At 39.3% G+C, this 23,642-nt stretch overlaps 1 protein-coding gene and 1 pseudogene across 1 annotated transcript in view; one reads left to right on the top strand and one right to left on the bottom strand.

Annotated features, from left to right (window-relative positions):
• Nucleotides 1–23,642, bottom strand: part of THSD7B (thrombospondin type 1 domain containing 7B) — a 773,362-nt gene that overhangs the window by 723,166 nt on the left and 26,554 nt on the right. The gene's annotated exons all lie outside the window — the stretch shown is intronic.
• LOC112064545 (ferritin light chain-like) lies at nucleotides 16,943–18,229 on the top strand (annotated as a pseudogene).

The raw sequence follows: 23,642 nt of genomic DNA, 5'->3' as shown, positions 1-23,642 counted from the left end.
CTAGAAATTAGATGCAAACACCTGACATTCTGAAGCAAAGAGATCAGACCAACGACCTTGTAGAAAAACAAGACGTATGTACTGATTTATTTAAGTAGAAAGCCACAGAAATGGGGAGTCAAATCGGGAAGGGATCAGGAAAGTAAGCAACTGCTGATTTACAGTGATAAGTATTTCAAACCCAAATTGAATAAACTAAAGCAACCATCTGTTTTATAAACTGAAATTATTAATTTTTAGTAAATCTTCTGATGGGGCACTATTTTTGGCAGAGCATTAATTTCTAAGAAACAGAACAACAGGCAATCCAGCACATTTCATAAAGGATAACTACATTTCCCAGTTATCCATCTGGGTCTTCTTCATTTCAGCGGTTTAATTAAAACTCAACGGTATTATCAATCTGTTACATTTTTCATGTTGATGGTTATTACATTTACAGTGCAGCAGGAGTACAAATTAAAGTGAGAAGATGATAAATCTCATCTCCAAATTTCATTTCTGTTTTTCTAGTAACTAACACTCTGGTAATATTTTTTAGCTCACTCAAGTTTATAGAACAATTTCCATTATTTTTTATGATTAAAATAAAGGGAAAAAAAGAGATGCGTGATTTTTTTCCACAGCTTTTTTCTTTTTGTATGCATTATATTTTCTCACTCTTCTATCAACCCACTCTATAGATTTATTTGAGTTGGGCGCCTCGAAATCTGTAATAAACTTGTTTTATGACTTTCTTTTTAAAAACATTTGGGTTTTTTCATGAATGAATCTTTTAATATTAGACTTACTCAAATTGAAATAAGAAGCATACCATTCAATTATGAATTCTGGGGATGTAAATTCGTATGTAAAATATGGTTATTTTCTGTTTAAATCATTAACATAAACAAATGACTACCTTTTCATATCAAGAATGCCTCTTCAAACCTATACCATTAAATATATATTCTCTGAGTTATACCAGAGATATAATCATACACTCTTGTTTATAGATGATTGGAAATTGGTTTAAGATAATGCCAAACATAGGATGCAGTGGGTTATACTGGAAAAAAAAAAGTGCTATACAAATGCTTTCAAAATATTAAAAACTATACAACTATATGCAAAGTTGTAAAAAATCAGATTGAGGCTGACTTTCAGAAGAAAAAGCATATATACAAAATACCTCTCCCACCTCCCTCCCTCCTGATCTCCAGACCTGGAGAGGATGCACATGATAAGAATGGATATAATCCAATGTGTCTTGATAGACAATCAAAAGGGCTTTAACTTGGGGACCACCTGTTAAGAAACAATTGTTTTGAAATAACTGGTGTCAAAAACTGATCTGGAAAATCTCCACTCCTCGGGCTTCCCTGGTGGCGCAGTGGTTGAGAGTCCGCCTGCCGATGCAGGGGACACGGGTTCGTGCCCCGGTCCGGGAAGATCCCACATGCCGCGGAGCGGCTGGGCCCGTGAGCCATGGCCGCTGAGCCTGCGCGTCCAGAGCCTGTGCTCCGCAACGGGAGAGGCCACAACAGTGAGAGGCCCGCGTACCGCAAAAAAAAAAAAAAAAAAAAATCTCCACTCCTGTAAACATTCCTGGATTCCTAAGCATTGGTTGTGCACTATCAATGTCTGCCATCAGTCAGTCTTGAATACCTACAGTCTCCTTGTTTGGACCAAGGTGGATTTCATTCCCTGGAGGCAAAATTTACTTGATTCAGTCAACCTTTCTCAGAAGGAAACACCCACTCCTCAAAAATGCTAATGAAATGCCCTGCAGTTTGACAAACTTAAGCCCTTTGAGACGTACACAGACAAAGGTAGCTTTATTTGTTCTGCAGTTTGAACAAGGGCTCCATCCCTGAAGCCAGTTATTTAATAGGGATCCCATAACATTATCTAAATGTCAAAACATGTATGTTCTAGTACAGTGACAGTAGAAGAAAATCTGCTTGTTAGTATTCCAGAAGTCAATTTGCCTGAAACTCAAACCATCTTAGGCAACATAACAATAAAAAGACAACTCCCCTGGAAGTCAGCATAGCTGGGTGCCCAACTATGGTAGGCCTATTCTCACCAAGTGTGAATGTGTGTGAGGTGGGTGATCAGGGTGGAGCTCACACAGCAGGTAATGTTTTGGCTGGTCTTAAAGATTAAAACAAGTTAATTATGTAGTGATAAGACAATCGGAAAATGAAGTCAAAACAGAAGTCAGAAATTGGAATGAAGGAGAAGGGCGGGAGGGAATAGGAGGTGGAAGAGAAAAGAAAGAGAGGGCGAGAGGGAGAGTCAAAAAAAAAAAAAAAAACGACAAAGAAGAGAACTGTATTTTCCTGGAAGGACAAGAAGTTCCATACTGCTCAAAATCGTATGTGATGAAAGACAGAATATAAAACTGAGGCAGAAGACACATTATAAGGAGTATAATACTGTACAAAAGAATTCAGGTTTTATCCTAAAACTGGTAGAGAATTACTAAAGGATTTTAAACAGGGAATTGTTAGAAACAGGTTTGCATTTTATGAAGATCACCTTGAACCAATTCAAAACTTAGAGACAAGGAGGCCGTTTAAGAATGATGGGATAGCAATGCATTTGAGAAACAAGGAGAAATGATGGGAATATTTAAGGCACAGACAAGGGTAAGGGACTTAGTGAGTGGTGGGCTGAGATGAGTAATTGTCTATTAATACAGCCAGCATGACTGAGAAGATCTCACAGAAATTCATAGAAATGGCAAGTGGAATGGACAGAAGAGGCCCTCAGAGCTGCTGAGAACAGGTGCTGATGAACAACAGTTTGGACCAGCTGAGTATGAGATGACTGAAGCATCCAGGGAGATCTGCAGGCCAAAAACATGTCTGGATTTCAGAAGAAATTTGGATATACTCTGTATCCCAAATGAGTATTAAAAATGTAGATGTGCTTTTGAGTGCAAGAGCTCAAGTAAAGTGAGCACAGATAGAAGAGAGGTGAAGGCAAATCCCTGAGGAACAAAGACACTAAAGGGCAAGTAAAGGAAATGAGCCTATCAAGAAGAATAAAGGAAGGGTTAGGGTTGTAGGAAGAAAACAAGTAAAATGTTTTCAAGAGAGGAAACAATTTCCAGGAAGAAGATACTCCAGCAGTGTCAAATGCATTAAGAGATGTCAAGGAAGGTTGACCAACATGTCTGTTTGATGATCTTTACAATCCCGACTTTATACGGGAGGTATTATCATTATTGTTGGTATCCTTCCTTTAAATGAAGAAAATAACGGCCCTAAAGGTTTATGTAACTTGTCCAATATCACAAAACAAGTGACTGTTAGAGAATTTTGAATCCACACTGTTCTTGTATCCAAGCTCACAACCTTTCACAGCCTTTCACAATTTGACTGTAGAAATTCCAGGAGTAAATAGATATAAATTAAGGTAAACTAAGAGGAGCAATTTTTAAGAGATGAAGAGAAAGCCAGACAGACAGACAGAGCCAATATAGAGTAGGACTTCTTATTGATGCAAGTTAATGGAAAGAGATCATCAGGATAAAGAACCCAGGGGAAGGGATGAAACCATAGTAGTAGAGGGATCTACCTGCCTCAGATGTGGGAGAAAGGAGGGAAAAACATACACATAAGCAAATGCAGTGGCAAGAAGACTGTAAAAGTGGACAGATACTTGGCCTAAACTTTTTTCTTATTGTTTGTTCGTTTTCTTGGTGAAGTTGATAAAGAAGCTATTTGCAGAGGGGAAGGTGACTGAGACTATTAAAAGAAACTTAACATTCTGTCTACCATTCCTAAATTATTTTACACTTTTAAAGGAGTATTGTCATATTCCTTTCCTTCTCTAATAATGACAACAAATACATGTGTTGTGTGTTTTGGAGGGAGGAGAAATCAAGAAAATTGTGTCATCAAATTTTTTTTAATGTGTAAATAGTAAAGAGATTGAAATAGTAATCAAAAACTCCCAATAAAAAAAAATCCCAGGATAAGATGGCTTCCCTAGAAAATTCAACTAAACATTTAAAGAAGAATTAACACCAATCCTCCTCAAATTCTTCCAAATAATTGAAGAAGAGAGAACATTTCCAAACTCATTCTATGAGGCCAGTTACTCTGATATCAACACTAGCCAACGACACAATAGGAAAAGAAAACAACAGATCAATATCCTTGATGAATATTAATGCAAAAGTCCTCAATAAAATACTAGCAAACCTAACTCAACAGCAATTAAAGGACTAAACACCATGATCAAGTAGGATTTATACGTGGAATACAAAGAGAGTTCAACATACAAAAATCAATCAGTAAAATACACCATTTGGCAAAACGAGGCACAAAAACCACATGATTATCTCAAATGATGTGGAAAAAGCATTTGACAAAATTCAACATCCATTTATTATAAAAACACTCAACAAACTAGGAATAGAAGGAAACTATTTCAACATAATAAATCCATATATAAAAAGCCCACAAATAACATCATACTTGATGGAAAGACTGAAAACTTTTCTTCTTAAATCAGGAACAAGGCAAGGATGCTCACTCTCACCACTATTATTCAACATAATACTAGCAGTTCTAGCCAGAGCAATTAGATAAGAAAAAATAAATAAAAGGCATCCAAAGTGAGAAAGCAGTGAGATTATCTCTGTTCACAGACAATATGATCCATATGTAGAAAACTCAAAAGATTCCACCAGAAAAATAAGACTGTTACAACTAATAAACAATTTAAGCAAAGTTATAGGATACAAGTCAACACACACAATTCAGTTGTGCTTCTATATGCTAACAATGACCAATCTGAAAAGGAAATTAAGAAAACAATCCTATTTACTCTAGGACATCATAAAGGATAAAACACTTAGGAATACCCCTAAACAGGGAGGTGAAAGATGTGTACACTGAAAACTACAAAACATTGTTCAAAGAACTCAAGGATGGTACAAATTAATGGAAAGATATCCCATGCCCATGGATTGGAAGACTTAATATTGTTAAAATGTCCATACTACCCAAAGCAATCTATAGATTCAATGCAATCCCTATGAAAATTCTAATGACTTATTTTATAGAAATATAAAAAACAACCTAAAATCCATATGGAATCTCAAGGGACCCAAAATAGACAAAACAATCTTAAAAAAACAACAAAGTTGGAGGCCCCATACTTCCTGATTTCAAAACATAGCACACAAAGCAGCAGTAATTAAGACAGTAAGAGACTGCCATAAAGACAGATATTTGGACAAACAGAACAGAATAGAGAGCCTAGAAATAAACTCCTGCATATATGTCCAGATGACTTTCCACAAGCCAAGACTACACAATGGGGAAAGGACAGTTTGTTCAAAAAACGGTGCTGGGAAAACTGGATATCCACATGCAAAAAATGAAGTTGGACACTTACATTATAACCATATACAAAACTTAACTCAAAATGGATCGAAGACCTAAATGCAAGCACTAAAACTGTAAAACTCCTAGAAGAAAACGTAGGAGGAAAGCCTCAGGACATTAGATTTGACAGTGATTTCTTGGATATTACATCAAAAGCACAGGCAACAAAAGCAAAAATAGACAAATGGGACTATGTCAAACTGAAAAACTTCTGTGCATCAAAGGAAACAACAGAGTGAAAAAGCAACCAACCTACAGAATAGCAAAAATATTTACAAATTATATATCTGATAAAAGGTTAATATCCAGAATATATAAGGAACTTCTACAACTCAACAACAACAAAACAAATTTGATTTGATTTGATTTTAAAATGGGCAAAGGACTTGAATAGATAATTCTAAAAAAAAATTATGTATGAATGGCCAACAAACATATGAAAAGATGCTCAACATCACTAATCATAAGAGAAATGCAAATCAAAATTACAATGAGGGGGCTTCAAAAAAAAAAAAAAAAACACACTACAATGAGATATCAGCTCACATTCATCAGTATGGCTACTATCGGAAGAACAAAAAGTAGCAAGTGTTGGCTAGGATGTGGAGAAACTGGAACCCTTGTGCACTGTTGGTGGGAATGTAAAATGGAGCAGCCATCATGGAAAAGAATATGCGGGTTCCTCAAAAAATTAAAAATAGAATTACCATATGATCCAGCAATCCCACTCCTTGATAAATATCCAAAGGAATTCAAAGCAGCAACTTGAAGAGATATCTGCATATTTGTGTTTATCACAGAATTATTCACAATAGCCAAGAGTTGGAAGCAACCCAAATGTCCATCAGCAGATGAACAGATAAAGAACATGTGCTATATACACACAATGGAATAGTATGCAGCCTTAAATAAAAGGAAATCTTGTCATATGCTACAACATGGATAAACTTCACAGACATTTTACTAAGCAAAATAAGCCAGTCACAAAAGATAAATACTGTATGATTCCACTCATACAAAATAACTAAAGTAGTGAAAACCATAGAAACAGACAATAGAAAGGTGGCAGGTTGCCAGGGGCTGAAGGGAAGAGATTGGGGAATTACTGTTTATTGGGTATAGAGTTTCAGTGTTGCAAATGAAAAAGTTCTGGAGATCTGTTGTACAACAACGTGAATATACTCAACTCCACTCAACTGTACACTTAAAACTGGTTAAGATGCTAAATATTATAGTATGTGTTTTTTACCCCAATAAAAAAAATTAGAAAACAAAACAACCATGGGTCCATGTGAACATATAGAGGAATGGCAATTAGGGTGAAAGAAGGGTTATAGGGCAGCAACTTTCTCTGATGTGCAAATAAGGGGGTTAAAAGTTTGGCTTTGGTGTTCTACTGAAAAGGTAGGCTATGGCTAGCTTGATAAAAATAGAAACTAGTCATGGAAAATAGGGTAATACATGGTTTTATTTTAGAAAAATATAATTCAGTCAAGGTTAGCTACTTTAAAAGTTAAATATAGCAAACAACAGTTCCTCAATCAAGTACAGCAAACAGAATGTATATCTCATCTCTATATTTCCAGCTCACTGGAGAAATTGAAAATGGAAACATATAGAGATAAGGAAGCTTATTACATTTTTTAGGCATAATTTCTGGTTGATAGGCTGAAAAGATTATCAACTGGAAATTACATCATGGCCAAATAAGTGGATATTCACCTCCAAAATAATGTAGCTTGTTAGATACACCTCCCTTCTCCTTTCCACTACCTTCAGAGAGCTGGAATTGGCAAGATTCTTAGCCTAGAGAAATTGATTAAGGGGAGGAGAGAGTAGGAAGGGCATGGTTCCCATAGAATCTGGTGAGGAAAGAAAGGCTGAACTTATGATATATAATTATATAACATATTATAATACTGTATGCCATTTATCCCATCTGGTCTGCGAATTGCTGCAGTAGCCATCCACTCTGAGTTCACACAGTGGACCAGGCAGCCAAGTGGGAATTAAGGAAAAGTTGATGCCAGACACAGTCACCTTGGACTTGGCTGCTCAGGTCCATCAGAGGCGGGGGGCAGGTACCTGAGAACCAAGAGGACAGGCAGTGAAGGAGAAATTAAAGAATATTGCAGAAAACAACCAGGTCCTACTGTATAGCACAGAGAACTACATTCAGTATCCTATGGTGGGATTCCCTGGCGGTGCAGTGGTTGAGAATCCACCTGCCAGTGCAGGGGACACAGGTTCGAGCCCTGGTCCGGGAAGATCCCACACGCTGCAGAGCAACTAAGCCCGTGTGCTGAGCCTGCTCTCTAGAGCCCGCGAGCCACAACTACTGAGCCTTTGAGCCACAACTACTGAGCCCGTGTGCCTAGAGCCCGTGCTCCACAGCAAGAGAAGCCACTGCAATGAGAAGCCTGCGCACCACAACAAAGAGTAGCCCCTGCTCGCTGCAAGTAAAGAAAGCCCACGCGCAGCAACAAAGACCCAAAGCAGCCAAAAATAAAATAAAATAAATAAATTTATTTTTTAAAAATGCTATGATAAACCAAAATGGAAAAGAATATAAAAAAAAGAATGTGTATATATGTATAACTGAATCACTTTGCTGTACAGAAGAAATTAACACATTGTAAATCAACTATACATCAATTTAAAAAAAAGAATATTGCAGAGAACACTGGGGCCTTTTATTCTTTTGCTAAGGTGTATGAAAGCATACCTGAGATTAGGTAATAAAAACTAAAATGAAACGAATTCTAAGAAGCACAAAAGCAAACCCAGGCTTCATCTTCTCCAACCTATGTTTACAGCTTGAGAAGCTTCTAAGTATAGGAGCCATTTCCCTGCAAAGTGATAGCCAGTCAGGAAGATAAGGGACATCTGAGTTCTCCCAGTGTAGGGACAGGGTGCAATTTGGCCCAAAGGCTCTATTGACTACAACCACAGTGCTCTGTTTTGTAAATAATGGTTTGCAAAAACAGAGGCTTTATAAATTCCATTATCTAATGATTTTCCATTAACATGCTAATTAATTCTATAATTAAGAAAACATGAAGAAACTTAAAAGCCTAGAAAATCAAGGAAATGCTGAACTGAAATTGCCATCCAGTCCTTAAGACAGTACTGCCAATAGTTAGTAACATCTGGAACAAATTCCAAGCATTTTATCTTCGTTATCAAACTGTGCTTTCCACCTTCCTTAGCTTAGTACTCTTACCTGGCCTATTGTCTGACCTTACAAGAGAAATAAAATCCAGTTTATGCTATATATCAAAGTAGCCTTGCACATAAGTAGAGTAAGATGCCAGCGGATATGGTGTTCTTTGTGGGTCTCCAGAATGAAATGTTCCCTGAACTTCAATGTGGACAAGCCTGCCGGCCACAGGTGTAAACGGAGTCCTCTGAGTTAAGATGCACATTTAGAATAAACCTATTGGGAGGGAAGCATTCTTATGAGAAAGAAATGATATGATAAAAAATCATTAACATACTCTGATCTGGGTCATCAGAATGAAGCAAGCCAGGCTCCTAAAAAAAGCACACTGCTGAAGGTTAAAAGAAGTGTAGACAAGAAAGGGAGGGGGAACCGTGCAAGGGAAATTGCCTCCTTTGGTCCTCAGGAGGCTAGTCCTAATTATCTGGAAATAACCAAGAATCCATTTTGGCAGAAGGAACAAGATACACCATAGTATTACTATTTTAAGCAACTATTCCTTTTGTGGTGGTTTTACGTGACTGCCATCTTTAGTCAAGGGTTTCAAGAGAGTAAAAAGGACTAAAGCTCTCGAATTGTCAATTATTTACAACTGCTGTCCTAAACCGCATGCATTTTTAAGGAATTCATCATTTGGGAAATTGTTTTGCTTTGGGGCTTAGGAAGCACTACTTTGAAGGACTAGAACTAAAGCTACTTTTTAAAGGAGTTCTAAATTGAGTGCTTAACGAGGAAGACCCAAGGTAGAAAAGCCTCAGTGAGGAGAATGTCAAGTCCTGCCAGCACTACCCTCACGGTACTCATTCCCCAGGCCTCCAGGTGTTAAAAGGAGCTGTGTCCTTTATTCGCCCAGGCCAGAAGACCAGTACAGTATATGTACTAAGAAAGGGAAGAGATCAATTTGAAGAAACTAACATCCCTTTAAACTCCATTGGCTGAGTCTAGATAATTTTCTTAAATGGGGCAGCCAACTGAACATTGCACTTCTGGAAATTCACTAAAGAAGCCAGGTTCCCCATCTGGTCCCAGCCTCTGGAATTCAGAATCCATCACAGAGGAGACTAACAAAGCTCTGTTTTTATCCTTCGCTGCGAGGAATGTGAGTCATAAACCCTTCAGCAGTGGGTCTACAACTATGAGATATGTGGGTCTACAACTATGAGATTCTGTCACATGCCACAGTCTACCCCAATGTCTTCATTACACGCAGTCAGGAAAAAATAAGGACAGGCTCAAGGAACAGGTCTTATGCAGACAAGGATAAGAACAGATAGAAGGTAGCAACTATATTTAGCAAGTAATTCAACAAGAGGAAAGGGGAGATGTATTTAGTTCCCTTTTACTTTTCTATTTCCAACTTGCTGAAACCAGAGTGGGGAAATGAACATGACAGAGACCTGGGCTTTGATTCTTTGCTAAAGTAGGATTATGTGAGTAACAAAGATGATGTACCAGAAAGGTTACTCCAGAAATCAGATGACTTTGGTTGTGGTGTCACCTTCAACAAGTGGATTTTGTTTCTAGACCCAGAGTTCTTCACCTACAAATTAAAGAAATTGTAGAAGAATAACCTCTGTGCTCTGTTTCTTTTTCCAAACAATCCGTGACTAAATACATTTATAACCAAACTAAATTTACAAGTGAAAAAAAGAAAAAGAACTTTTCAGAGTCTATGAAAATGAATGGAGTTTACAGATTCAAGTTTCTTCAGACTACAACTAGTCATACTGTTTTGGAACTGCAATTAGTGTTCCAGAAATTTCTTCCATCCAAGCCTAAACCATTGTATTTCAGTGAAAGGATGCTAAGCTTTTGGATATTGTACTTGAGCCTTTATGCCAAAGTAATCGCTCAAGGCACATTTGGATTTTTATGACTCTAGTGATGTCAGTTCACAAGATGGACTATTTCCCTTGGAAAATAGAGAGTCCTCCAGGGGACAGAACAGACGGAGGGCCAACTTTTACTTATGGCTCAGTTTACACAGACGCTGCACCTTAAATAATTTATACGATGTGATCATACTTGGGCCTCATCTGTGGGAACAGACTGAACTGAAACAAAATATGCCTCAATCTGTATAGTAATCACTGCTCAATAGCAGAGACACAGTGGAAAGTCCATTAGGCTAGCCAGAGTCTGGAGGCTCATGCTACTTAAGTACTGAGCGGATGATCAATTCTGGTTAAAATGCCTAGTTCCAGCCCACTCCCAGCTGACAGCTCAGTAAAGGTGACTGGCTGCCTCAATTAAACAAGAGCTGGCTTTGGGAGGCCATAGATAAAACCAAGCAGCCGTCACCCTCGGATATTCCCCCATGAAAGAAGCCAATAAAGTATGCTATTTCAATAAGCTAGATAATATCTATAGACACCGTGGCAACGTGAATCTACTTCCATTTACTACAGGGAACTAGGAGAATAGGAATAAAGTGGGGAATGGTAATACTACCATTCCAAACTGAAGAGTTCATATAAATTCAAAAGTTGTGCTCCAAAGTTTGAGAATGGGTACTTTCATCATTTGGAAAAAACCAAAGCACGGTTGAAAATGTTCCTCATGAAAGTAATTGATGGTTTATCCAAATTGCCTCCTGTATGAGACTGCTACCAGTGTTAATGTGAGTGCTATTTTTCTAGTTATTTCTACGAATTTTCTTTTTAGAGCCTCATAATAATGCTGACTGTAACATAGGCTGGATAACTCTAATTATCCATTTTATCATTAGGAGCCCTGAGGTTTAATTCCAAGAAGTGCAATGCCATGACTGGAGAATGAAACCATTGATTCATGACCAGCAGCATCAGTATTCAGGTCCTTTTCCACTATAAAGTGCTAAGCGCTATCTGCCTTCTGCATCCCTGCCAATGAGTGTGCAGCACGGCCAGATGCAGCCTCCACATAGACGAACTCTCTGGATCAAAAAGGAGGCAAGGGGAGGTGAGAGACTCCAGAAAAACCACATCTGCTGGAAGCTGCACTTCATGCCCAGTGAGAAGCAATGGGGACCAAGCATTTTCTAGATCACATGCTTGGACTACTATAAGAGGCACTATGGGATGGGGGAAAGTAGGCAGGAGTTGCAGAGATACAAGTTCAAAGCTGAGTTCTGTTGCTTATGAGCTGTGTGACTTGGAGCAAATTTCTGAACTTCTTGATGCCTGGCTCTTCTCACCTATAATACAGGATAACCATGTCTTCTTGGCATTGTTGTAAGGAAAAGAGGAAATGCATATTAACTAGTCTACCTGGCATGGTAGGTCTTCCATAAATAGCACCTTTCTTACCACGCCTGCTGCTTGCAGCCACCAAGTCCTTTCAAGGCCACGAAGTTCAGTTTGAACCAAGAGACCTGATATTCTCCTTGCTCATCATGAGTAGAGGCTAGTACATGCTCTTCCCATCCAATTCCCTACAGGCCACAGACAATCAAAACAACCCTACATCTAACAAGCACACGGAAATCTGCTCTCCAGCACTTTTCTTTTGGCAGCTAGTAGATTAAAAAAATAAAATAAAATAAAACGCCTGCCGTGTCTGGTCTCCTTCTTCCCTTTAGCAAAGATTAGACCAAAAATAAAGCAATTTAACAATTATTAGGCAAAGGAGGAGTGGCTCTTTATCTCTTTTTATACCAGAAGGGAAAGAGATGGTTGGTTATTTCTGCAATCATTATAAAATGTGCTTCAAGTACACACACTTGACACAAACCTGGAAATGAAGGGTCATGTTGAGCAGAGATTTCATTTTTTTGCTATATTTAACTGCAGCTATTATTATAACCATTCACAAATATTAAGCACTTATTATATAAGGCATTAGTTTAGGACTCAGGCTCTGGAATCGAAGTGGGTTTGAAACCTGGCTCTGCCACTGACTTGCCGTGTGACCTTGGGCTGAGTAGTTAACCTCTCTGTACTTCAGTCTCCAGCTCAACAAAATCAAAATACTACTACACCAACCACAACCTGCGTGAGGCAAAAGAATATAAAAATCCATGCAAAGCAATTGGAAGAGTGCCTGACTGTTAAGAAAAAGTAGTAAATGTTAGCAAATATGCTTAGTTATTACTGGGTGAACCTCATAGGTCTTGAGAGAAATGTGATAAATAAAGACTGGTTGGGCTAGTTAAACTCTTGAGAGTTTGAAATAGCATTTTATAATAAAATCAATGAAAAACTCTCCCATACTCATGTTGCCTGCTGCCACCACAGGAAAGACAACATCCTATCACCACCTGATACAGGACACGCAGCAATTTATGAGAAAGCCTTCTCTCTGGCTCTGGACCGAGTGCACTGATTATTTCTACACTGTGCAAAACTAACCATCGCACTTTGCTTCGAAAAAGATTTCTTTCAGTCTCGTAACTCAGTTCCGAGCACAGTTTGACCCCCATGTGAATGTTTCCTCAATACTGAAATGTCTTGAAAAAGACTGGTACCTCACCCTATTGCCTGGATGTGGTTTCCCTACACCTCTCTGAGATCCCACCCTACAGATAAAACCCTCTTCTGTTGGGGGCATTTTATTGTACAAGCAGTCCAACTCCCCTCTAAGATAACCCGGAAGACATACTTGTGCTCCTTCTAGCTAAAATACAATTATTTTCATCTTGAATTGTTCTAGCACAAAATGGCATCTTAAAAATTTCATTGTATTTACCTTATCTACCTCTTTATTTTTCAATAATGTTACTAATAATATAGCTCACATTATAGAACTATAAGGCACCTGTCATCGGATAGACACTGATCAAAATTCACGTAACTCATTTTCATCTGCCTAATAATAATGTCATAAGGTCATAATAATAGTTATATAATATTAACTATAATATAATATATTGTATTATAGTTGCATGATATTATATATTGTATAACATCATATAACTACTATTATGACCTTTTCAAAGGTGACAAAACTCAGACAGAGAGCATGTAAGTGGCTCAGGATCATAGAGCCAGAAAGCAGAGAGCCAGAAGCACACATACCACTACACTAAATCTGAATTCCTCCCTTCCTTTCTGCCTTGCACCATCCATCCACCCTTTTATCTATCTGCCCATCTCCTCATCTGGCTATCAACCAATCAGGAGAGGGGAAAGAAGGAATTAAAGCATTTGCTTAGAAAGGAATTTGGAATTTAACGAATTCAAATATATCAGTAGGATGTGGTGGCTGTAAAGTGCTCACTTGCAGCAGGCTCAGCATGGCATGCGTTATCAAAGAAACTGCTTTAAATGAGTGTCAATTTTTCAAAACGTAAAGGCTGGCTCTATCCAAGAAACCCAGCAGACTTGAAGGGATGCATACAATATAACTATACAGCGGCCACATTACTAAGCTATGAACATTATATCTGAAAGGAAAGACATAATCAACAATTATTCTTTTCTTTCAGTAAGAAGAAAGCTAGGTAGGAGTATGTCTAAACTATCTTTCCTTCCTTAATGAAACTGTTATGGATTTTTCATCCTACTGAATCACTGCCTTGAGGCAATTTTTTTTTTACCTGCAGGTTCTCACATTTAATTTGGATGTATGCTTAAGGGAGAGTTTATCAATAAAAGCTCCAGAGGAATGCCAAAATGTTTGTATTAGGAAGAAACAGTGAAAGCAATTCTATCAATTTTGTTAAACACAAAGATGATCAAAGGATTACTAATGAATGGCATGTAAGGAGCAACTTCAATGTGAATCTGGGTCATATCAACATAGTCATCACTCTGAAAGTTCTCAGTGGGTATAAACATTAAAAATTTCCATGCACAAAACATAAATTCGATACTGTTAGAGGAAAGGGCAAATATATTTGTTCACCAACAGCTGGGCTTCAAGGTGACTTTGCTGACCAAAATTAATATCTCCCCACGTTCTTTTAGCATCATCCCTTATTATGTACCTGTTACTGAACAAAGCATGATCTATGTATCATCTCGTTTGATCTTATAATTCAGGTACCATAAACCACAATATTATACACAAAGAAAGTAAGGCACAGAGAATTTAAGAAATTTGCCCCAAATTATATAATTACCAAATGGCAGAGCCAGCATTCAACCTCATGTTTGTGTGTTTCCAGAATCCACATTCATAACTCCAGGAACAGTTCGTATACACAAAGTACTTTGATTCTCTACCGTGTACCAAAAAGCTTCTGAATAAATAAATATTTTCATAACATTCATCAATGCTTCAGGACCATGAATTTTTTTAGACTTAATGAAGCTATATTTGCACAATGTGACCAACCACAAAACCCACGTGCAATGTTAGAAAATGCTCTTGCGGTTCAACCTACTTTAGATTCTCAAACATACGCTGGAACCATCAAATCCCACACGGAGATGACTAAGTCCCTCTCAGAACAGTGCCCCTTATCCCTGAAAGTGTGCCACCTTCTAGAATGACCCCACCACAGAAAGGACTAGTTGCAGGACCACCTGCATGGTGACTTTTCTCCGCCCCTCCTCTCTGAACTCTCTCCTCGTTCTCTCCTGCTTCCTCTCCTGCCCCGCACCTCTTGCTAAACTATTCTCAGTTCTAAATGTTTATAGGTCAAGTTGTTTTCTCCCTCCTGGATTAATTTCTCCAGAGACAGATGATACACTATTTGAGTTCTCTTTCCCTGGGAAGCTGTTCCAGGAGTCCCCAAACCAGCCCTGATCTTGAAAGGAGCTCAAACCAAGGAAGATACCTCCCCACAGACCCCAGAGGGGCCCTAGCAGTCAATATAAATCTGAGAACATGACTGTCTTCTCTGCCTGCCAACAACTCCTTCCTATGCCATTCTACTCTCAAGGTTCACAGCAAGTCATTCCATTATGCCAGTAATTTGTGTCCCCCCCACAAGGAAATCATGCAGGAAAATGAACAGTAACAATAGCCAAGACCAAAACAAAACAATCAGCAACAGAAAAGGACTTAAGTTGCTTGCCATATTACAAATACTAAAGTATCACATACAATACATTCAGATTTATTCATTTTGAACGTTGATGGAGCATGTTCACGAAACCTCCACCATTAACAATGCCATCCACCTTTCCCCTTTATTTCCTATATGGTTTTTGACTATATGTTAGACACAACCTGACTAGTATTCAGGGTTTCATAGATCAATAGAAGCTCAAACTGGATTTTCCAAAGTCACGTATGTATTTTGTCATGCATTCATTCTTCTATTCACTACACATTCATTAAGCTCAAAACTGAACAAGAACACTGGGGTGCATGTATCTTTTCGAATTATGGTTTTCTCCGGATATACACCCAGGAGTGGGGTTGCAGGATCATGTAGCAGCTCTATTTTTAGTTTTTTAAGGAACCTCCATACTGTTCTCCATAGTGGCTGCACCAATTTACATTCCCACCAACAGTGTAGGAGCATTCCCTTCTCTCCACACCCTCTCCAGCATTTATTGTTTGTAGATTTTTGGTGCAAACGAACTTATTTACAAAACAGAAACAGAGTCACAGAAGTAGAAAAAAAATTATGGTTACCAAGGGGGAAAGGGTGGGGAGGGATAAATTGGGTGATTGGGATTGACATATTCACACTACTATAAATAAAATAGATAACTAGTAAGGACCTACTGTATAGCACACAGAACTCTACCCAATACTCTGTAATGACCTATATGGGAAAAGAATCTAAAAAAGAGTGGATATATGTACATGTATAACTGATTCACTTTCCTGTACACCTGAAACTAACACATTGTAAATCAGCTATGCTCCAATACAAATTTTTGTAAAAAAAGAATATTCCACTTCAAATTCCAACTCCACTACTCATCTGTTTCCTCAGATGTCATACGGAGATAATAATCTCATAGGATATTTGTGAGGATTCAATGAGATAAAGCATGTAAAAGCAACCAGGGATGTAATAACTGGTCAATCAATATAAATAGTATCACTGCTATTACTTCTAGCACATTTTGTGGGAATTTTTATAAGACTTTTCCTGTATGTGATTAATTTTGGGCATGACACAGTATCTTATGTGGCTCTAGGGATTTTTAAATGAGCCTAGGAAGCAAATTTTGGCAGCTCTACTCAACATTTCTCTGCAAAAAAAAAATTAAAACTATTAAAAAACATGAAGTGTTTTAAATCAAAGCTGTCTTATAAATTCTCTGAAAAGATTAAATGAAAACTGAATCACTCAATTTTTGAGAACTTTAAGATACAAAATTTTCAGGCAAATATAAAAACTTCAGAAAAATGTTTTTTCATCAGATATAGCTGCCTATGTCAAATTTCCTCTACTCTTAGTGTCACACCTATCACCTAAAATACTGCACCAAAGGAGATGTCCCACGGCTTAATGTTGGTGACATTTATTCTTCAGCTTGAGAAGGCAAAACAGAAACCTCCAAACCGAAATATCTGTAGGCCAGTGAAACACAGCAGTTGTCTTTTCAAAAGAAGGAGAAAAAAGACAATGTTTCATTATTTGAGACCATAATTATTACTTCAGCTTCTCTTAAACAAAAGCCCTCAGATTTTAAGGAGTTGATTTTCACTACTATAGCAAATTGACAAAACAGTTCATGAAAGTAAACTGTCAATTACTTCTAGGTGTACAAATTGTTAAGATAATAACTGCTTTGATTACTTAAAAATTAAAATTATCCCATGGCCCTTGTTTATCATATTTTCATTTTATCATTTTCTTGTTTTGTTTTGTATTTTTTCTCTTGGTTTTCAAATATTGCTTTGAGGCAGTGCACACGGCGGTCCCCCGGATCTGTCTCTTGCTTCAACAGTGTTTGGACGGAACAGACCCAGGGACGCCCTTTGCTGCAGCCTCCGATCACCCTCCAAATTTTTTTCCAGTCGCAACCTTCGGAGTCAGACCCTCAGCTATCCTCAGGACCAGCCAACACCATTTTTTGAGCTCAACTCCTGATCAACCGTGAGCTCCCAGATTCGTCAGAATTATTCCACCGAGGTGGACGCCGCCGTCAACCGTCTGGTCAACATACATCTGTGGGCCTCCTACACCTCCCTCTCTCTCAGCTTCTATTTAGACACGCGCCGATGTGGCTCCGGAGGGCGTGGGCCACTCGTTCCGCGAATTGGACCGAAGAGAAGCACGAGGGCACCGAGCGTCTCTTGAACATGCAAAACCAGGGCAGCGGCCGCGCCCTCTTCCAGGACGTGCAGAAGCCATCTCCCGATGAGTGGGGTAAAACCCAGGACGCTATGGAAGCCACCATTAACATGGAGAAGAACCTGAACCAGGCCCTTTTGGATTTGCGTGCCCTGGGTTCTGCCTGCACAGAACCCCGCCTCTGCGACTTCCTGGAGAGCCACTTCCTAGATGAGGAGGTGAAACTCATCAAGAAAATGGGCGACCACCTGACCAACCTCCGCAGGCTGGCTGGTCCCCAGGCTGGGCTGGGCGAGTATCTCTTCGAAAGGCTCACCCTCAAGCACGACTAGGAGCCTCCGGAGCCCAGCAGCCTTTGAGGAGCCCCCCCTGGTGTCAGGGCTTCTGCCTGAAGCCCCTCTCTGCAGCCAGTAGGCAGCTTGTTAACCACACTGGAGCCCTCTCCCAAGCCATGGACCAAATGGAAACAATAAAGCTTTTTGCAGAAAAAAACAAAAAGAGTTTTATAGTTTTAGCTCTTACATTTAGGTCTTTAATTTTGAGTCCATTTTTGTATACGGTGTCAGATAAGGCTCCAACTTTGTTCTTTTGCACATGGATATCCAGCTTTCCTTTTGCACATGGATATCCAGTTTTCCTAACACCATTTGTTGAAAAGACTGTCCTTTCCCCCACTGAACGGTCTTGGCAACCTTTCATACCAGGGTTTATTTCTGGGCTCTCTATTCTATTCCATTGTTCCATATGTCTGCCTTTATGCCAGTACCACACTGTTTCGATTACTGTAGATTTGTAATAACTTTTGAAATCTGGAAGCGTGAGATCTCAAACTTTGTTCCTCTTTTTCAAGACTGTTCTGGCTATTCAGTGTCCCTTGAGATTCCATATGAATTTTAAACATACATCTGTGGGCCTCCTACACCTCCCTCTCTCTCAGCTTCTATTTAGACACGCGCCGATGTGGCTCCGGAGGGCGTGGGCCACTCGTTCCGCGAATTGGACCGAAGAGAAGCACGAGGGCACCGAGCGTCTCTTGAACATGCAAAACCAGGGCAGCGGCCGCGCCCTCTTCCAGGACGTGCAGAAGCCATCTCCCGATGAGTGGGGTAAAACCCAGGACGCTATGGAAGCCACCATTAACATGGAGAAGAACCTGAACCAGCCCCTTTTGGATTTGCGTGCCCTGGGTTCTGCCTGCACAGAACCCCGCCTCTGCGACTTCCTGGAGAGCCACTTCCTAGATGAGGAGGTGAAACTCATCAAGAAAATGGGCGACCACCTGACCAACCTCCGCAGGCTGGCTGGTCCCCAGGCTGGGCTGGGCGAGTGTCTCTTTGAAAGGCTCACCCTCAAGTATGACTAGGAACTTTCGGAGCCCAGCGGCCTTTGAGGAGCCCCTCTGGCGTCAGGGCTTCTGCCTGAAGCCCGTCTCTGCAGCCACTGGCAGCTTTCTAACCACCCTGGACCCCTCTCCCAAGCCTTGGACCAAATGGAAACAATAAAGCTTTTTGCAGCAAAAAAAAAAAATTATTTGATACAATGTAGGTGAACAAGTGGATTGAAACGTACCAACTTGTACAGATTTGAAAATTAAAAAATTTAAATTTTCATTTAAATTTTTTAAAACAATATTTCCTATCTTTGTAACTGATTCAGTGAATAAAATCTGAAGACTACTTAATTCTACATCATTGCTTCCATATTTGTCCATTTTTAATCAAAGATATAATGAAACCTTTTTCACATTTCTTATCTAGAAAATTTCTTCATGTGTTTAATTCTGCAAATAAGTGAAATCATCACAGTATTTGTCTTTGTCTGACTTATTTCACTTGGCATAATTCCCTCAAGGTCCAGCCATATTGTCTCAAATGGCAGGATTTCCTTTTTTATGGCTGAGTAGTATTCCTGTGTGTGTGTGTGTGTGTGTGTGTGTGTACGTGTGTGTGTAAAACACATTTTCCTTATTCATTCAGCTGTCAATAGAAACTTAGGCTGTTTCTATGTCTTGGCTATTGTAAATAATACTGTATAATACTGCAGTGAACATGGGGGCTCAGATATCTCTCAGGACAGGGATTTCATTTCCTTTGGCTATATACCCAGAAGTAGGATAGCTGGATCATATGGTAGTTCTATTTTTAATTTTTTGTGAAACCTCCATGCTGTTTTCCATAATGGCTGTATGATGACTCCCAAAATTTCAGGTTTATTTTATGTGACTTCACCCCCGCCTCCAATAAATCCTCCTTTTCTAGTAGGAAACACCCTGCAACTACAAGAAAATCAAGGTGTACACTTTCCCCACCCACACACCTTCCTCAACCCTTTCCGTCCCTCCCTTTCCCTCTCCCCCTCTCTCTTTCTCTCTCTCTATACACACACATATATACATGTATAAGTATATATACACAATATATATAAATACGCATACACATTCTTTTTCTTTCTACCCAATATTCAGAACACACTTTGGAAGACTAGAAATTTTTAAGTTAGGAGGCTCTCATAGAGTATCTGAACTGCTGAACACAAAGAGTTCATCCCTAACCTCAGATTCCCCTGAAAATTCATCCCAAACAAGGGAAATAGGATAAGCAAGGGAATAAAGAGTATTTTAAATACCTCTATTAAGAAATGGAGAGGAAATGAGAAAAGGGATCACAAAAAGCACAGCACGGGAAGTGGGGGCGACCAGGTTAAATGGGCTAGAATGCTGAGACTGGGTTCTCCCACCAGCGACTGAGAACCTCATTTTATACTCGCAGGAAAACGCCACAGCTTGACTCTGCTGCTGGCTGGGAGTGTCTCCCACTGGTATGCAACATTCAGAGGCGCCTGCATGTCTCCCTACCCTCCTTGATGTAAAGAGGTTTTTCAAGCTAGCCCCAAATGTCCTCTTCTATCAGACTCTCACTGTTTTTCTGTCTTTGCAAGAGACTACATGCTCCCTCAATTTTAGATAATCCATAATAATAATCTGTCTCAATGTATAATGAGGAATTTGTCTCAAATTGGTTATCATTGGTACATCTACCTACAACAAAAAGTGATACGTTATTCCTGATATACGCTTTTTCATTACATACCAGAACATTCTATGGACGCTTGGGGAAGAGAATAGGTATTATCAGGATTAGGAAGGATGACTATAAACCTAGATATTAATTGAGGGCCAATGAAATGGTCTTTCTAATACATAAAATAATTTGTGCAAAGCACTTAGCATACTGCCTAGTATACAGATGATGATAGCTCTTTTCTACTGTACAAAGAAATATTTCTCATACAATCTTTGTATTCTCATAATGCTTTTGACATATCTCTGTTGGCTTTTCTTTTTGCAATTGTCTGCTTATGTGCTACGTCACCAACTAGATGGTAAACTCCCTGAGAGTGAAGAAAAGGAAATCATCATTGTATCCTCAGGGCCTAGAATATGGTAAGTACCATGGCAACTGCCTCATAAATATCTGACAGCCAACTGAAGGAATGAAGGTAGAGTTCTGCAAAGTTCACTACCAATTAAGTAGGATGATAATAAGAGCACCCAACCACTTAACTGAAAAGCTGGATTTTGATTCCATCTCTACCAATGACTTCCTGCAATGTCCTAAGCAATCCACATGGAATTGGAGACAAAGACTTACCTACACATTCCCTAGGGAATTTGTTCCCTACGGAACACATTTCATTTGTTCCAAAATTACCTCCCAGTGAGATCCAAGGGCCAATCATTGAAGGTTCCTGGAGGTCTCCAGACCCCTCATTGCTTCTTCCCAACTGGGATGCACCATCATTGCCTCAGCACCAGCTGTCCCACCCCTGGGAGGCCAGAGATGGCCCCGGCCACAGAGCAGGAAGCCTCAGCCAGGTGCCGCCACGGTTTTCCCATGCCAACAGTTCAACTCTAGCTCAATTTTACCTCCTAATTTGTGCTAAATGTTTTAGTACATTATCCAATTTCATATTTTAAAACAGCTTTCTGGGGTACATATGAATAACCCAATTTGACAGAATACGGTAGAGGCCATAATAAATGCTACGTAAGTGTTTATCAAGTGAATGAGGGAAGGAATACAGAGGTAAGTAGAAGACTGAGGCCGGGGGGAGGATGCTCAAGTAGGCTAAACTCACACACTAGTAAGAACAAAGCTCTGACACAAACCAGTTTCATCCAACCTCCCGATGCCTTTGTGCTGGCCTAAACTGTAATGTTGGCCATTCTTGGCATTGATTTTAAGATGAAGTTTCCATTTATTTATAAAACAGAAATAGACTCACAGGCAGAAAATAAACTTATAAATAAAAATAAACCATAGAGAAAGAAAAAAAACCATAGAGGTGGGGAGATAAATTAGAGTCTGGGGTTAACAGATACACACTACTATAAATAAAATAGATAAACAACAAGGACCTAATGTATAGCACAGGGACCTATACTCAATATCTTGTAATAACCTATAGTGGAAAAGAATCTGAAAAAGAACATATAGATAGATACATAGATAGATATAGATATAACTGAATCACTTTGCTGTACACCTGAAACTAACACAACATTGTAAACTTTTTCTTTTTCTAAATTTTTATTGGAATATAGTTGATTTATAATGTTGTGTTAGTTTCAGGTGTACAGCAAAGCCACCATAAATTAACTATGCTTCAACTTTAAAAAAAGAAACCAAAAAAATAAAATGAAGTTTCTCCCACATAAATATTCTGAAGTAGCTGCTCTCTTCATCCAGTTCCAGAGCTGCCAACTCTGGCCCAGATTCTCAGGTGCTCCTCCTCTGTCTAATGATGGGAGAGGAATCCTGACCTTCTGACAAGCCATTCTGAACATCTCTGCTATATTTTTTCATCTGTCTTTTCTCCTGAGAACTCCCAGCTGAATTCATTGATTTTTAGCTTCCACTTTTAGTGACCTCCTATTATTTAGACTATAGAATGTGGCATGGGTACCACTAAAGTCCACCATCTGCCCCCTTATAGCAGGCTCTGGTCTTTCCATCATTGGCTCATGTGGAAGAGGGAGGTGAACTATACCTGAAATGGGGTGCGGAGGATGGACTGAGAGGCCCCATATCCCATTCTGTCCCTGCTGCTCCAAGCTGTCTTCCTGGCCCTCAGCTTGCTCACCTGTTATGGAGAAGGCCAGGTCTGATGATCTCAAGGTCCCTTCCAGCTCTAAAATTCTATGAAAGTATTTGCTTAAATATATGTTTCATAATGATCCAAATAATCACAGTAACCTTTGAAACTACTAAAAAATAAATCGTACATTAGCTGACCTCTGGTGTCAGTACTGACATCGGTGTTCAGGCTGCTAATTTAATCATCCTACAATGTGGTCCCTTAACCATCGAATAAATTAAGTATATCCTGCATTTGTCCTTTCCTCCACTTTTTAAGCTCTAGGTTCTTTATCGGTGCCCCAATTTCCATTATGAGACAAGTGAACTCATCCCAGGTTAAGAGGCACCAATAAATCCAACGCCCTGATATTCAGAGTTGAAGACCTAAAGGAAAAGGCACCACTTTTAGGTCAACATGGGGGTATCAGATATCAATGACATATACTCCACATCTGTTCACTAATTCATCCTAAACACTGTTTCAACATACCATTAAATCTGATTTTGGTTCTTGGGTTCTGTAATAATTAAATCATTCTCCTGCTCTGAAAGCTGGCTCATCTATTTCAAAATCAATCAAGGACAAATGAGAGAGTCCAACAAAGATGGAATAAGAGATGGCAAAGCCATGGACATATACACAGTACTAAATGTAAAATAGATAGCTAGTGGGAAGCAGCCACATAGCACAGGGAGATCAGCTCGGAGCTTTGTGACCACCTAGAGGGGTGGGATAGGGAGGGTGGGAGGGAGGGAGACACAAGAGGGAAGAG

The sequence above is a fragment of the Physeter macrocephalus genome, chromosome 2 (genome assembly GCF_002837175.3).
Source record: "Physeter macrocephalus isolate SW-GA chromosome 2, ASM283717v5, whole genome shotgun sequence".
NCBI classification, from domain to species: domain Eukaryota; kingdom Metazoa; phylum Chordata; class Mammalia; order Artiodactyla; family Physeteridae; genus Physeter; species Physeter macrocephalus.
This window is presented reverse-complemented; position numbering and strand designations above follow the sequence as displayed.